The sequence below is a fragment of the Lagopus leucura genome, unplaced genomic scaffold (assembly GCF_019238085.1).
Source record: "Lagopus leucura isolate 7727_CA_CO unplaced genomic scaffold, USGS_WTPT01 Super-Scaffold_100002, whole genome shotgun sequence".
NCBI classification, from domain to species: Eukaryota; Metazoa; Chordata; class Aves; order Galliformes; family Phasianidae; genus Lagopus; species Lagopus leucura.
Window position 1 is genome coordinate 36,832,954 of NW_024962263.1, and position 14,358 is coordinate 36,847,311.

The window sequence follows — 14,358 nt, forward strand, 5'->3', positions numbered from 1 at the left end:
ACAGGTTGCTGTATCACCTAATACAACATAAGTGACACCCAGGCTGCAAAATGAAATTGTGTCATCACATGGATAAGTTCAGTAACTCAATAAAAGTTATTCCATATTTTATTAGCCTTATCTTCTAACAACATAGTGTTTGGTAGGGTATTTAAGCACTTCCTGTTGCAGTCCAGTGTTTGGTGACAAGGTCAGGGTGCACTGATGGCTAAATGCTACCAGCAAGCAAAAACTCTTATGTATCTACTCTTCTCCTCCATCACTGGAAAATAGTTGAAAGAAGTATTTTGCAGTATTAGGGTATTAACTTTCAAAAACTTTCTTGTTTGCCACATTGATGAAGTGTAGATTACATATTCTAAGAATACAGTTTGGAAGAATCCCAAAGAAGAAACCGTATGTTGAACAGGTTCCTTCAGTATTTAGAATAAAATGCCATGCTTTCTTCTTCTGAAAATTGGTGTAAGTTTTGACTCTATTTATCTGCGCTTACGTTTTATCAAAGATGTCATGCAACCATACGACTTGCATTGTCACATATTTTATTGAAAAATTCTACCACAAGCAGATACTTTCAGTGTTCTTCAGTTTTGTTTTTCATCATATAAGCTGAGAATAAACACTGAAACAAACATAACAACTGTTTTCATTGGATCACATAAATATGGCAGATATCTTCCTAAAAGAAGAAAATTTGAATCTCCCCACATTTGTGAAAGCCCACAGTTACATCCAAGTATTATTTTGATAATGGCACTGACATTTGGAAGCTAGTAAAAATAGCTTTCTGCTCTTTGAGATATCTAAAATCCCTGTTGAGCACTGCATGCTACTTTATCTGACATCTTAGTAGTGTGCTAAGAAACTCTACACACTATGAATGTTGCAAGTTATTGAAATAAAGTTCCTATTTGAAAACAAATTATTTCCATGGAATGTTGAAAAAAATAGAAACACATGCATGCAGAAACTGTCAGTTTCCCTAGAAGATCTGTCTCTTAGCACAGAAGTTACCATATTTCCAGCAATGACTTCTAATTTTGGGCATTGCAGTCTTTGGATTTAAATGTTTTTCAAATGACCTTGAGGGACCTGTGAGCTCTCCAACCTTAACTGAAGAAAAAAGGTGCTTAATACTTGAAAATCAAACCTAGGGAAAGCAAGGACAATCCCTCAAACATGTGCTTCTCATTTGAAGGTACTCAGTAAAATGTTGCCTGTGATGAGGTACAAAAGAGCAACAATATGCTCTAGCCACATCTCCATCTGCCATGGCACATGTGTGCACATTTCACGTGATAGAGAAGCAGACACAAGGCTGTGTCATCCTCCCATTCAGACTGAGTCTGAGTGTGCCTTTGTCTTTAACCAAGTTGCTTTCCATTACACATACATAAAACATTTCACCTCCCTTACCTGCCTCTTAGGGCTGTTGTACGACCTAATTAGAAACAGCAGTGAATTAATTTCATGTGTAATTCTGTTGATTGTTATGCACTTGCCTGAGCATCTGCAAGGAACCTTCTCCCAGAATATCTTTATCTGTGACACAGGTACTACTGTCATTATTATTAAACACTGATGTCAGTGTCAAACTGACTGCTAATTGTCAATATTTGCCCGATCAAATTTTGCACATTAGGCTGAGGAAGAAATTCCCTATTATAATTCTCCATAAATTTAAATTAAATGTAAAAGCTTCTTGGGAAAAAATCATTTTTCATATCAAGGTGTCCAAATGTTGGACAGATGTGACAAGTTTTCTCTCTCTCTACTTGTACAGACTATATCTCCTGTAGAAATATAGATAATACTGTAAATGGTATTTTCTTTCACTTATTCTGGGAAAAAGAAAAAAGAAAAAAGAAGAAGAAAAAGAGGAAGAAGAAGGATTAAATCAACCATGATTTAAACACATATTTCAAAGACAATGCATTAAAATTAAGCAACTTATCTACTCCACAAAATCAAGAGTAGTAACTTCAGTGTACGCAACCAAGTTCACAAGTATTTGAATGTCTGATTGTTCATTAGATTTCTCTTGAATTTTTAGTGACTCAGAAAAGTTTGATGTTAACTAGCTTATAATTAGCTTTGTAAAACATTTGAAATACTTTTATCTTTTCTTCAATATTGATACAGTTTGAAAATAATAGTTATCTTACTGGCCATAATATTACCCGGTGTTCAAATCCACATGTCCATCAGTTGGCTCTGATTTATTTTGATCCTTAGGCTTCCAAATAATATTTATTCAAAGTAAAAAAATATTTTCACAAAGCCTGACTGTAGAAAAGTAGACATTTCTATGAAGCTATACTGTTTCCAGATATATTAATATATTCAATGGGCAATCTTACCTTTACGTCATTATTGAAATTATACCAATGAAAGTATACACATCTGATGAAACAGTACTGAATTACACTCATTGAAGAAAGCAAACAAATCATTATTGCCTTTGTAATGCTCTAATTTTATCTTGGATAAATGACATTTTGTGTTCTTGACTTCCAGCTTCTGAAAAAAAAAAAAAAAAAAAAAAAAAAACCCACCAAAAAAACAATTGGAATTTCCTGTAACAACTTGGTCAGTTTTTTATCTCAGCTGAGACAAAGCTCCTAAGTTAGAGCAGATCTTGGTTGCAGTTTGCACAAATGTAACCAAGTTTTAAGAAAATGGCTCGCAGAATAAACAAAGAAATAAAGAATGCAGTGTTTTCCATGTAGCAGCAGTTTAACAATAGTTTCACTTCATGTGTAGCGCTTTTGTTTCTGGATCTGGGAACAGCAAATGGGCAATTCCTTTTACCCTCAAAGGTCAGATTCCATTATATCTGACCTCTACATTACAAATTAACAAACAAAGCTATTTGTGAGCCTTCATTGCTTCTCATTGTTATTCATGCAAATTTCCTGCAATGCGCTTGTCAGGACAGTCATTGTTGTAACCCAAGTTATAGCACAATACATGCAAATAATCACTGGACAAAGATGCAAAGAAAGAAACAAGAAGTTAGCATCAAATTTTTGCCAGTTTTCCATATCTGTTGGCATTAACAGCAAATATCTGAAAATAAATGAATCAAGAGTTTATGGAGGAATGAGAATCTCATCACCAAGCAACTGCAGAGATGCCAGCAGAATAAAAGAAAGAAAATATGTGAATACAGTTTATCAGAGGTTTTGAAAAAGTTAAAAATGCGAGAGAAAAAAAAAGTTTTATATTGTAAAGGTTGATTTCAATGAGAAAATGTATAATTTTCATACAGGGCACATTTTAATGGCATTGGCTGAATTAACATCATTGATTGATTTCAGTGTAGTATATCCTGCAGGGTATTTTTGGTGCAGGCATTTGCTGTCAAGTGTCAGAACCCTCAGAAAGTGTATGTGCTACACCCAGAAGATGCCCTTGTGAGATGTGTTAATTTGGAGAAAGCAGGGTGGAGGGCACTAGTCACTTAAGAATTGACCTCAAACAACATTTTAGGCATGAAAGTTAAACCCATTAAAATAAGAAATCTGTAGTATCGGATTCAGTATATCTTAATCTCTTTTTTTTTTTTTAATGATAATAAGGTGGACTGTACTGACAGTGTAATGAACAATGGCAAAGAGACAGGCTGTTTGGTCTAATATATTTGTTCTGTTTGTAATTCACATTTTTATATGTGTGTGACTCAGATGTTTACAAAATACATTTGCATTATACAGAAATCAGTGAATTTTGAGCCAAAGTAGTTTGTAGCATTTGTCCCCTGGCTTTCAATTGTGGGTATTTCCATGTAAAAATTAGCTGTTCTATGCTGTTAATATAATTTTTAAAAAATCCAAAATTTCATGATTATAATCTTGTATACTGATACGATTATGTGGGAAATTAAGAACTTTGGCATAACATAAGATCCATAAGATAATAATTAAAATTAACTTTCTCTGCATTCCTAGTTCTTCTCATCCATATATTCTATTATCTTTACACATGTATGATATGTAATACACAGTTGAACTAAACTAAAAGTCTATGGAGATCGTTTATCTGGCAATCCAAAGCACCTTATCATATCTTTCCACATTTTGCAATAATTATTTCCATTTTGTTTGCCAGAAAGAAGCACTAAAATGCACTTCAACATCACAAAATGCTGTATTGTTCATTGCAACTCTTCTACTGCACTGCTAAGCTGAATTATCTCTCTGATCTCAATACCTTTTCTTTACAAAACTAGTAATATCCGGGCACTTAGGAGTGCTTACTGTAACTGGGCCAGTATCTCTTTTTGAAGTTATGAACAATTTTCTCAAACAAGGAAGTTCTATTAATATAAGTTTACAGGCAAGAAGCCTGTGTCTGCGTCGTTCTCTGACTCATCTGCTATCAAAAGAACAAGTGTCTTCTTTAGAAACCTGTTATTTTCAAGTGGAGCCTGAAACTTCAAAATTATTTAGAATCTTTGAAAGTCAAAATTTTGCAATGTTAAGATCTCAGATTAAACAAAGAGTAACACAGAGAGAAAAACACTATTTGTGTAATGGAAAAAAAAAAAAAGGATTTATCACACTTGATCTACATCTGGATGAGTATCCCATCTGAACCTGATACTCTATTTACAGTTTTGCCCAGTATGAGGTACTTCATCTAAAGAGGAAGTTTTGATACTCCCTCAAATACTAAGATAATTGTGTAATGCTGCTGAGAACTTAGGAGATGCAAATGCTTCCTGACTTGTCCAAGTATAAACGGAGCCTTAGGTTTCCTTAATTCACAGGACTGTGTGTGAGACCATGATCGCCTCATTGTGCCTGGCTCTGTGGCATCCTTGCACACTTTCTCCTCCCCACCAAACTCCTGTCTCAGTCTGCAGCTGCATTTGATTCTTCTCAATTAACTTAATCCAAAGTGAACTATGAAAGTAGTTATCTTAAAATGCAAAAAAATAGAGAAAGATGGTTTAATAAAAAGACAGAGTTGAGTGTGGAGGAGAAGTGGATATTTACTGCTAAAAAATGCCTATGAGTGGATGCCTATGTGTGTGCCTTCACATCTGTATGTTTTATTAAATATCCTTCACATATGAGAAGAGAGTCTCTGCCAGAAAATGACATTTTATTGCTGCTGGATGAAGTAGCTTGCTGTGCTAACTATGAAAACTGTCACATCAATAACAAATAACTTCTGATGAAATATTTAAGTAACAGAATCTTCTTGGATTTCTATTGGCATTCTTTCACAGAGTAGTCACACTTGAACAGCTTATGAAGTCAGAGGAATTTCATCAGTAGTGAATTGCTGTTCATTTTCTGAGAAGGATTTTAAGTTTGGCTGTATATTTTAATGTAATTTTTCATTTTGTCTTAAAAGCAGCAGAATAGTTAGGGTTATCTCAGGTCACCACATGCAGCTTCATTTTCTGGAGCTGGTAATTGTCAAACAATTTCAGCAATAACTTTTATCATATAATACCTCAGACCTGGAATATATTATAAAAATTAATTGTAAAACATTGTTTAAATTGTCTCTCACTTTATCTGAATAAAATACAGAACAGAAATATTTGGGAACAGTGTAGTGTTGAGGCTTCTTAAACCTGCTAGTGTTGAGTCTGCTCCCTCTGTAACAAATCCTAGTGTTTCAGTATTACAGTTTGGCATTTCCTTTCTTTCCAAAGGGACATCAAAAATGGTTAACAGAGAACTGAAATTCTTAAGTGTAAAGAACTGGGTTGTTTTTGAAAAAATAATTAAAAAAATATATCTTAGGCTGATGATTTGACCACCACTGAAAATTACCCTTTCACTCAACTACTAATTAAGACAGCGGAAATCACTCAGGCCAAGGTTTCAACCTCTTTGTGGTGGCGTCAGGAGTCTTTGAGCTTTATGTACTACTGTTTCTGAATTACACTGATGAAAACTGAGGTTTTTCAGAGGAGGAAAAACTTGCAAAAATGGAGGTGTTAAGTAAATTAGTAAAAATGAATGTACATAAAAATTGAATCAGGAAAAAAGTTTGAGACAAAAAAACATGCTACCCATTGATAAATGTATAAGATATGCTAGAATCTAAGATGGGAATAATGAGTTTATTGTCTGCTAGGAATGAAAATGTAAACATGCAAAATGGATTATAGAGAAACAAGATTAACCTTTAGTCTATTATTCTTTAAGTAAAAAAAAAAAAAAAAAAGAGTTGAAAATAATTACACAAGGCAAAAGTAAGAAATAATTTGAAACAACTAATATAGGCTAAATAAATACTGCACAGAACAGTCTTTCCTGTGGTGCAAATCTGGAGAACTTTCCATGCTCCTTTTCTCTTTAATTTGTAATTCCTAGATGTGTCTGTTGCAAAACTGCCTAACAACACAGAATGCCCTGTTTCCCTTAGTGTTAATAAGAATGGGGTCTCCAGTTTTCTTAGCTACTAATAACTCTGAGTCCTAAACCATCATTACATGATTAAAAAGATAATTAGTAAACAATCTATTGCCTTTGAAGTGCTGAAGATTCTGTCCTCTCTTTTGATAGTGATACAGGTCCTGCATTGTTTTCTTTAGTTGTGTGTCTTCAGACAGTTATTACACCAGTGAAGTAATTTACTCCATTAAATTTTACCTTAATGTTCCTCAAGGGGACAGGAAATCAATTTTCCTTCTGACCTACAGACTATAAATAAATTGTATTTCAGTCCTTACCAAGTGTCCCAGACAGTACTTTCACTTGTGGCAGCGATGGCTAAGTGCGGAAAGAGGATATTAGCAAGCTCCAGAGCATAAACTAAGTTTTTGGAAACATTATTTTGAAAGGTTGCGGCATGAATTCATTATGATCACTGGCTTAATATATGAGATCTGAAAAATGTATTTCAGGGATGATTTCCTTCTCATTGAGAACACTGTTGAAAGTGGCCCTCACATAGTGGCCAAGTAGAAGTGGTTGAACATTCCTCTGCTTCTGGCTATCTCCTGGAGTCACTGCTCAATTATTCTTCCATCTATTGTATATTTCAGAGCGTTTCCCACTTTCCAAAGCTGTGCTTTGGGTGTATTTCTGTCATTAGGGCAAGGAAAAGAAATGGTAACCATTACTGATCTCTTGCACAGTGGCTCAAGTTGCCCCAGAGAGATGGCCTACATCTCTTCTATTTTTAGAACATTTCCTTTAAAAAGAGAAATCACAGACTAAATGAAACTAAACCCAAATAATCAAACCAAAATTAGAGAAATATAATAAACTAACTCAATTTTCATAAGTTGTCTCACATTGTATACAGTATGTCAAGCAAAGGGTGTCTACAAACTGAAAGTAGCGAGCCTGCAGTTGGCCTTCAGACAGCAATATGTTGCAGGTGAAGCAGAGCAGGATTATGGCATTTCAGAGTGTACAACACATTAGGCAGTAAGTTGGGGCTAGATTGTATTTGTGACTTCAGGCGAGCAGTAGGAAGATGAGCTGCACATCAATAACAGTTCCCAGGAATTCTCTCTATTGTGCTGGGAAGGCAGATGCAGTGGCTGCTGACGGAGAGATGCTGACACATTCTTTGTATCTATCCTGATCTATGGACATCTGTGCATGAACAGCATCATTTCTTGAGCAGCATCACAGCTACTGCTGGCTGCTAATGAGGTTTCTGTCATCACTTCTGACAAGCCCTGATGAAACACATCTAATTCTAAAAAGGGTAAAATAAGGAAACAGAAGACTATGCTATTCTTTATCCTCATTCCTATGCACATACTTACAGAGAAATGTTATCCAACAGCTTGTCATTGTGTTGAGAGATGTCTGTGCAATGATACAGCTTTCTGACGGTTAAATGGGTGGTTTGGAGCTAAACGAGGAATCTGGGGAGGCAGTCTGAGACCAAGCATCTGATTTTGAAACATCACCAGCAAAATGTTTAAACCATACATAGTGAGGCGGTATGAACCCTCAGTTATATTTTTACTAAGCTGTGAATCACTAAGATTCTCTGACTTGAGAGGATGAAAAAATTTTGACCTAACAAAGTGATCTGTGCGTCATGTTGGACAAATGATTATCTAGTATTAGCAGTAGAGTATCCACATGCTTCTTTCTGAAAGGGTCATGAAGCTCAAATGGATTCTTAATCAAATTAGTTATTTTCTAATTGCAGAGCTAATTAAATTGTAAAGAGATATGAGCTGGCACTGGAAACAGTCTTCACATTCTTCAGATAGAGCCTTCTTATTCAGTGAGCTGCTGAACTGCTTTAGGCTGCCTGGACCTCTGATTTAGCTGTCTAAACCAGGTTTCCTCAGTATCAGATAAGAACATTTCCTTAGTGCAGACCAAGAGACAATTTCAAAGAATACCACTATAATAAATTGCTTCTTAGAGATAAGTACATATCATCTTCCTTTAGTCAGTGAAAAGAGCAGTAGATAGATACTGGGTCACTCTTTCCTCTACCCCTGACAAATAAGAATTGGAAGATACATGTGGCTAGCTGGCCCTTTGCTATAATCTTTGCTATGGCCTACATTGAACAAATAGAATTTAAATTGGGGAGAAAAAAAAAAAAAGAGTAAAACATTAAAAAATGTAATTACATGAAGAAATAGTTTTTCATCCTGTAGATTGAAGAATAGAAACATTGTCCAACAAAACAGAGAAGTAACAATACTAATGGTCATAATGATATCAATTATTTTGAAAATTCTATTTTTCTTCACTAGATATAGCTTTGGAATGTTTAGATACTAATTATAAGCTGCCTATCTATGAGAAAATGAAAATTAAAACACCTTTTAATTTTCACTGTTAAATCCAAATATACATACCTTGCATAAAATTTGCTAGTAGATAGATTATGAAAAATAGGGGAACCAAAATGGTAAGGATTTCAGAACTGAACACAATTATTTTTAGCCCAGCATGTGTCATATATCTGGTGTCTTTAGGATGCTATTAATAAGGTTTTCCTATATGAAACCAGAAAAAGGCATTACCAGGCATTTCTTTTTTTTTTTTTTTTTCTCATTTATGCTTTGAAAAACAACAAAAAGCCACTCACCGATAATGCCAGAATGCTTACCACATTTTAATGTTTTCAGATTATTAGCAAGTCTTAAAAGTGTATTAAACCCTAAGGTAATGTGTGCCATGTAGCACTGGCAAAATTAGAGCAAATTAGGTGGAAAACAGAGAGAGGAGAAGGGATTCTTTGTGAAAATCTTCCTTGTTACCATACACATATAAAGGCTGCTCCAAAAGTAATGCCTTCTATTACATTTGTCCATGAAGTAAGTGGCAGATCTTGGCGGTATAACAGTAGAGGTTGAACCTTCTCACCAATATTCCATTAAACTTTGCTGCTGTGTGACAGATGGCAGCAGAGGGGCAGTCTGACACAATAGCGTCTGACATGGAAGTGTGTATGAAGCAAAGGTGTGTCAATGAATTTCTACATGTGGAAGAAATGGCACCCAGTGACATTCATTGATGCTTGCTGAACATTTATGGAGACCAAACTGTGGATGTAGGCACAATGAGGCAATTGGTAATGCTTTTTAGCAGTGCTGACAGCAACAGTTTTTCACCTCCCTGATGCAGACTTTTACAAGCGTGGCATGCAGGCTCCTATTCATTGCTGACAAAAATGCATAGCTAAAGGTGTTAACTATGTTGAAAAATCATGTTTTGTAGATGAGAATTTCCTCTATCAAACAGTGCTGTTTATGCTCTTTGTATCTGTTGTAGTTTCCATGGAAAAAAATAGAAGACATTTATTTCGGAGCAAACAATGTACATAAACTCACAGTGCAGCAGAAACATAGCTGTTTGTTTTATTTTGCCTTTTTAAGAAGTGCTAACACCAAAGCATCAGTATTTTAACACATCACTGTACATGACTGAAGTATCTGCATTTTATATTTAGTTTGTTCACCAAATGAAATTATGCCAAAAAAAAAAACAAAAAAAAAACAAACAAACAAAAAGCAAACAAGCAAAAAAACCACCAAACAAAACTGTGAAATGACAAGTCGGCAGCCAAGCTAGGTGTTTCTCCAAGGTGACACATGTCAGAAGATGAACTTGTTGCTTTCAGCTACCTGAAAATGGACTCTGGCCCTTCTCATCTGTATGTCAGTAAATGCTACCAATCAGATCTGCAAACAGCTCTGGAGTCAGAAAATGAACCATCTTCCTCATTGCTTGGCAGCTACCCTGATTTTAGCAGGGTTACAGTTATTGAAAACTTATTTTTCTCTGCTAAGAAAATAGGACTAGGTGAAGGCATACATATGGTTGCATTTTCAAATAGACTTCTGAAAAATGTTCTCAAGATATTTGGAAAAATGCCTGTTTTTAAGGACATAACAGTTTTGGATGGAAAATTGGTTTCTTGCATGCACTGTAACTCTCACAAAGATTACAGGTGACTTTGCTAAGATGCTTCCAAAACTGTGCTTATGAAATTTAAAAAAAAATAACCTGTAAGAACTGACATTCAAAACAAGCCAACTGACAGCCTAAAATTTTTAGCAATTCAGACAAAGATAAAAGGCTGAGTGGGAAAATAGGCAAACTATGAGAATCTGCTTATGGACTAGGGCATACATTTTTTCTCCCATCGGGGGAAAGCAGGAATTCAGATAACTCCAGGAAAGCAAGTTGGGCAGAGTTCCTTCTGAACCATTAGGGCTGGCAGTTCTGCTTTCTGGAGCACAAAAGACTATGATTAATGGAGGACTGGCAACATCTGTTCAAAGTTGTTTTGGTTTTCATTATTGTTTAATTTGTAACACTGGGGAAATGTGTTGCCCATTACAGTTTTAAGTGTGGACTATGCGTATGCGCTCTGAGAACCACATGAAATCTACAGGAAGGGAGGGTGATAAACAAGAATTGCATAATTTCTGCCTGTCAAGAACATTCTACCAAAACTTGAACATTTTTACTGCAACTGAAGAGAACAGAGTGAGCAGGATTCTATTGGAGGCACATTTTTCCAGCTGCGGTTTAGATATTTGACACTAGTCTTATGTTATGATACCTGACAGCTCCAAATCACAGGTTCAAATAACTGGAAAAGTTTTAGCGCAGACTTGCTAACAGTTGATGACTGACTTTATTTTGATTGAGATACCAGTAAAATAGATGAGAATTTAATTCTTTGTTTAATGTTATGTACTTCCTCAAGAATTTACATATGTATTTAAAAACCAGGTGGTTTGCACAAAGGGCACATAGAAAAGTTTTTCCTGCCACAATTAAATAACATATACAGAGGGTGCTCCAAAAGTAATGCCTCCTCATTATTTCCATGGTAAATATAACAAATACAAAGAACACAGAAGCAGTGTTTGATAGAGCAATATTCCCAGCTACAAAATGCCATTTTTCAATACAGTCAACACTCATAGCTGCGTATTTTTGCCAGTGATGAACAAGAGCCTGCATGCTACACATACAAATCTGCACCAGTGGAGGTGAGACACTGTCACTGTCACCACTACTGAAACATATCACCCACCACCCCACTGTGCTCATATCCACAGCTTGGTCTCCATAAATCCATAATAAATAAATAGAAGCATCAATGAATATAAGTGGGTGTCATTTTTTTCACGTGGAGGAATTCATGACACACCTTTGCTTCATACACACTTCCATGTGAGATGTCATTGCGTCAGACTGCCCTTCTGCTGCCACGACATCTGCAAGATCTGTAATTGTTTGAATGCTCTTGGGCAGTAATGTGAACAATGTAAGAGTCTCAATATTTGGAAAGATTTCTGAGCTTGATAAGACAGTTAAACAGTCTTGGAATAGCATGTGCACTTCTATGTTAATCTTAAATGTAAGTTTTGTTTCTTATACATTGATCCGTACAGTGATCTAAAGTGTTTTACATTTTTTAATTTTTTCCACCTGAACGTGAGATCAAGAACGTCTAACTGCAGAGTCAAATATTTCAACACATGACTATTGTATTTTCAAGATTTGTTCAAAAGCTAGAAAAGTTGGGAACATAAAATATACAATTCCAATTGCTTCTGAAGTCAAATCACTGCTATGAGAGTTCTTCTATCTTTTCTCTTAGAAGTTGTTCTACTCAAAACAGGCTACAATTTATATTAGAATACTCACCTCAGTGATTTTTCCCCTCATCCTTTCTGCCTGATGCAATTGTGTGAACATTTAATGTTTACAGGAATGCAGGCCCTGTGTTTTAGCAGCAAGCTGCCTCTCATGTGTGTGATTAGAACCATAATTTTGAGAAATGTAGTATACTCTTAAAAAGACGGAATGGAAACAGTCTTATTTCCTTTGGTGCCATTTTTAGTTTTAATTCTAACCATTGGAGAAAAGTATTAAATGGTAGGCAATTAGCACTAGCTTCTCTTTTCCACTACAACTCAGAGACCACCAAGTAAGTGCAATGGTTAATTAATGGCCAGACCTGTGAATACGACTCTGTGGATTATTTGAGTCTGGGAAACTTACTTTCTTAGGCAAGTGACTATCATATTATCTGAAGATACTATTATAATTAAATAACAGTAATAACACCCAGAATCATTTTCAGTTCTATAAAGGTGACCCAAAATGTTTTCTAGTCCATAAATTAATGTGAGACTAAATACAAAAATAATTGCTCCACAGTGTTTTAAGAGGAATTGTTTTCTGTTTTGGCATAGACCTGTAAATTTAATTACAGTTACGTCTGAATGAAAAGAAGAATGTCATAATGTTGGCTAAAATGGGAATATCATACAGCATTAGTACTAGCAGGAAAGGTAACATCTATGACAATTTAATAATTCTCAATAGTTATTGTTTTCTTGAACTGTAGACCATCTTGAGATGTTCAATATTATGTAAGCAATAAACTACAGAAACAAGCTGCATTTATGAAATGCCCTAAGCAACATACTAAATTATCAGAATGTAGTAAAGAAGTGTAGTGATGCAGACTAAAACAGTTGATATTTTAGATATATTGATTTTAAATCATATGACTACGATTTGTTTACAAAGAGGAAAATATATGTGGTAACTGTTAAGTATACAGCCAAAGTCAGAAATCATAGATAATGCACTGGGCCCTCAAGTAAAGTAATCCAGCTATGTACGTCAGGCACTGCCTAGTCAGCCTTTTCCACGAGGTGGATGCAGACACATCTGCAGACCAGAGTTTAATCCCATCTTTTCATTTTGAGAAAAAAAAAAAAGAAAAAAAAAAGCCAACATTCAATTTAAGGTTGCTTTATACTTCAGAGGTACAAAGAAGCTTGCTAACAGAAAAGGTCACTAAAAATCTCTGGGCTACATCTCCCATCAGAAGGTTTTGGAACATGACAAATGCTAAAAGCTGATGTGTTGAGGGAGGACCTGTTCAGTGTTGTAAAGGGTAAGCATCTTATTCATCTGAATTCTCTGTGTTGTGCTCTCCTTCTCTCCCTGGTGTGTTCCCTTTGATGGGATCTAAATTTGCACAGCAGAAGAAAATAGGAGTGTCTTGATGGGGGAGGCTGCTCTGACAGCATTATATCTCTGAGCAATGACCTGAGATGCTGCTTGGGGAGAATTGCTTCCTTTGATCTGTGCATCCTGACCTGCCCAGGTACAACCACAGTGAATGGGCCTGTTCTCCACTGATTGGTCTGATCTGTTCATTTTGTCTTAATTTATTTTATTTCATGAGAGCTCTTCCAAAAGTAATGCCTTCTATTTTATGAAGTGAGCTTGCAATGTCAGAGGCAGATGTTAGCAGTATGGCAGTAGCAGATGAACCTTCTCACCAATATTCCATCACGTTTTGTTGCTGTGTGACAGATGGCAGCAGAGAGGCAGTTTGACAAATGGCATCTGACATGGAAGTGTGTATGAAGCAAAGGTTTGTCATGAAGTCCTCCACATGGAAAAAATGGCATTCACTGACTCTTAATAAACATTTATGGAGACTAAAGTCTGGATGGGAACACAGTGAGTCATGCTTCTTAGCAGTGATGACAGCAACGGTGTGTCACCTCTGCTGGTGCAAATTTTTAGGAGTGTGGTATGCAGGCTCCTGTACACAGCTGGTGAAAATGCATAGATAATAGTGATTATACTGAAAAAAAAGTGTTTTGTAGCTGACGATTTTGCTCTATCAAACTGTGCTGTTATGCTCTTTGTATCTGTTGTAGTTTCCGTGAAAATAAATAGCAAGTATTACTTTTGGAGCAACCTACATTTAAGAAACAATAAATTAAGAATCTTATAAATGAGCTCCAAATCTGCATCTGTAATGCCGCAAACCAAACATTTGCAAGAGGCACACAGTTTGGGTATTATGTACCTGGAAGCAGTAAAATTCAAGAATCTAACAAAAGGCAGAAAT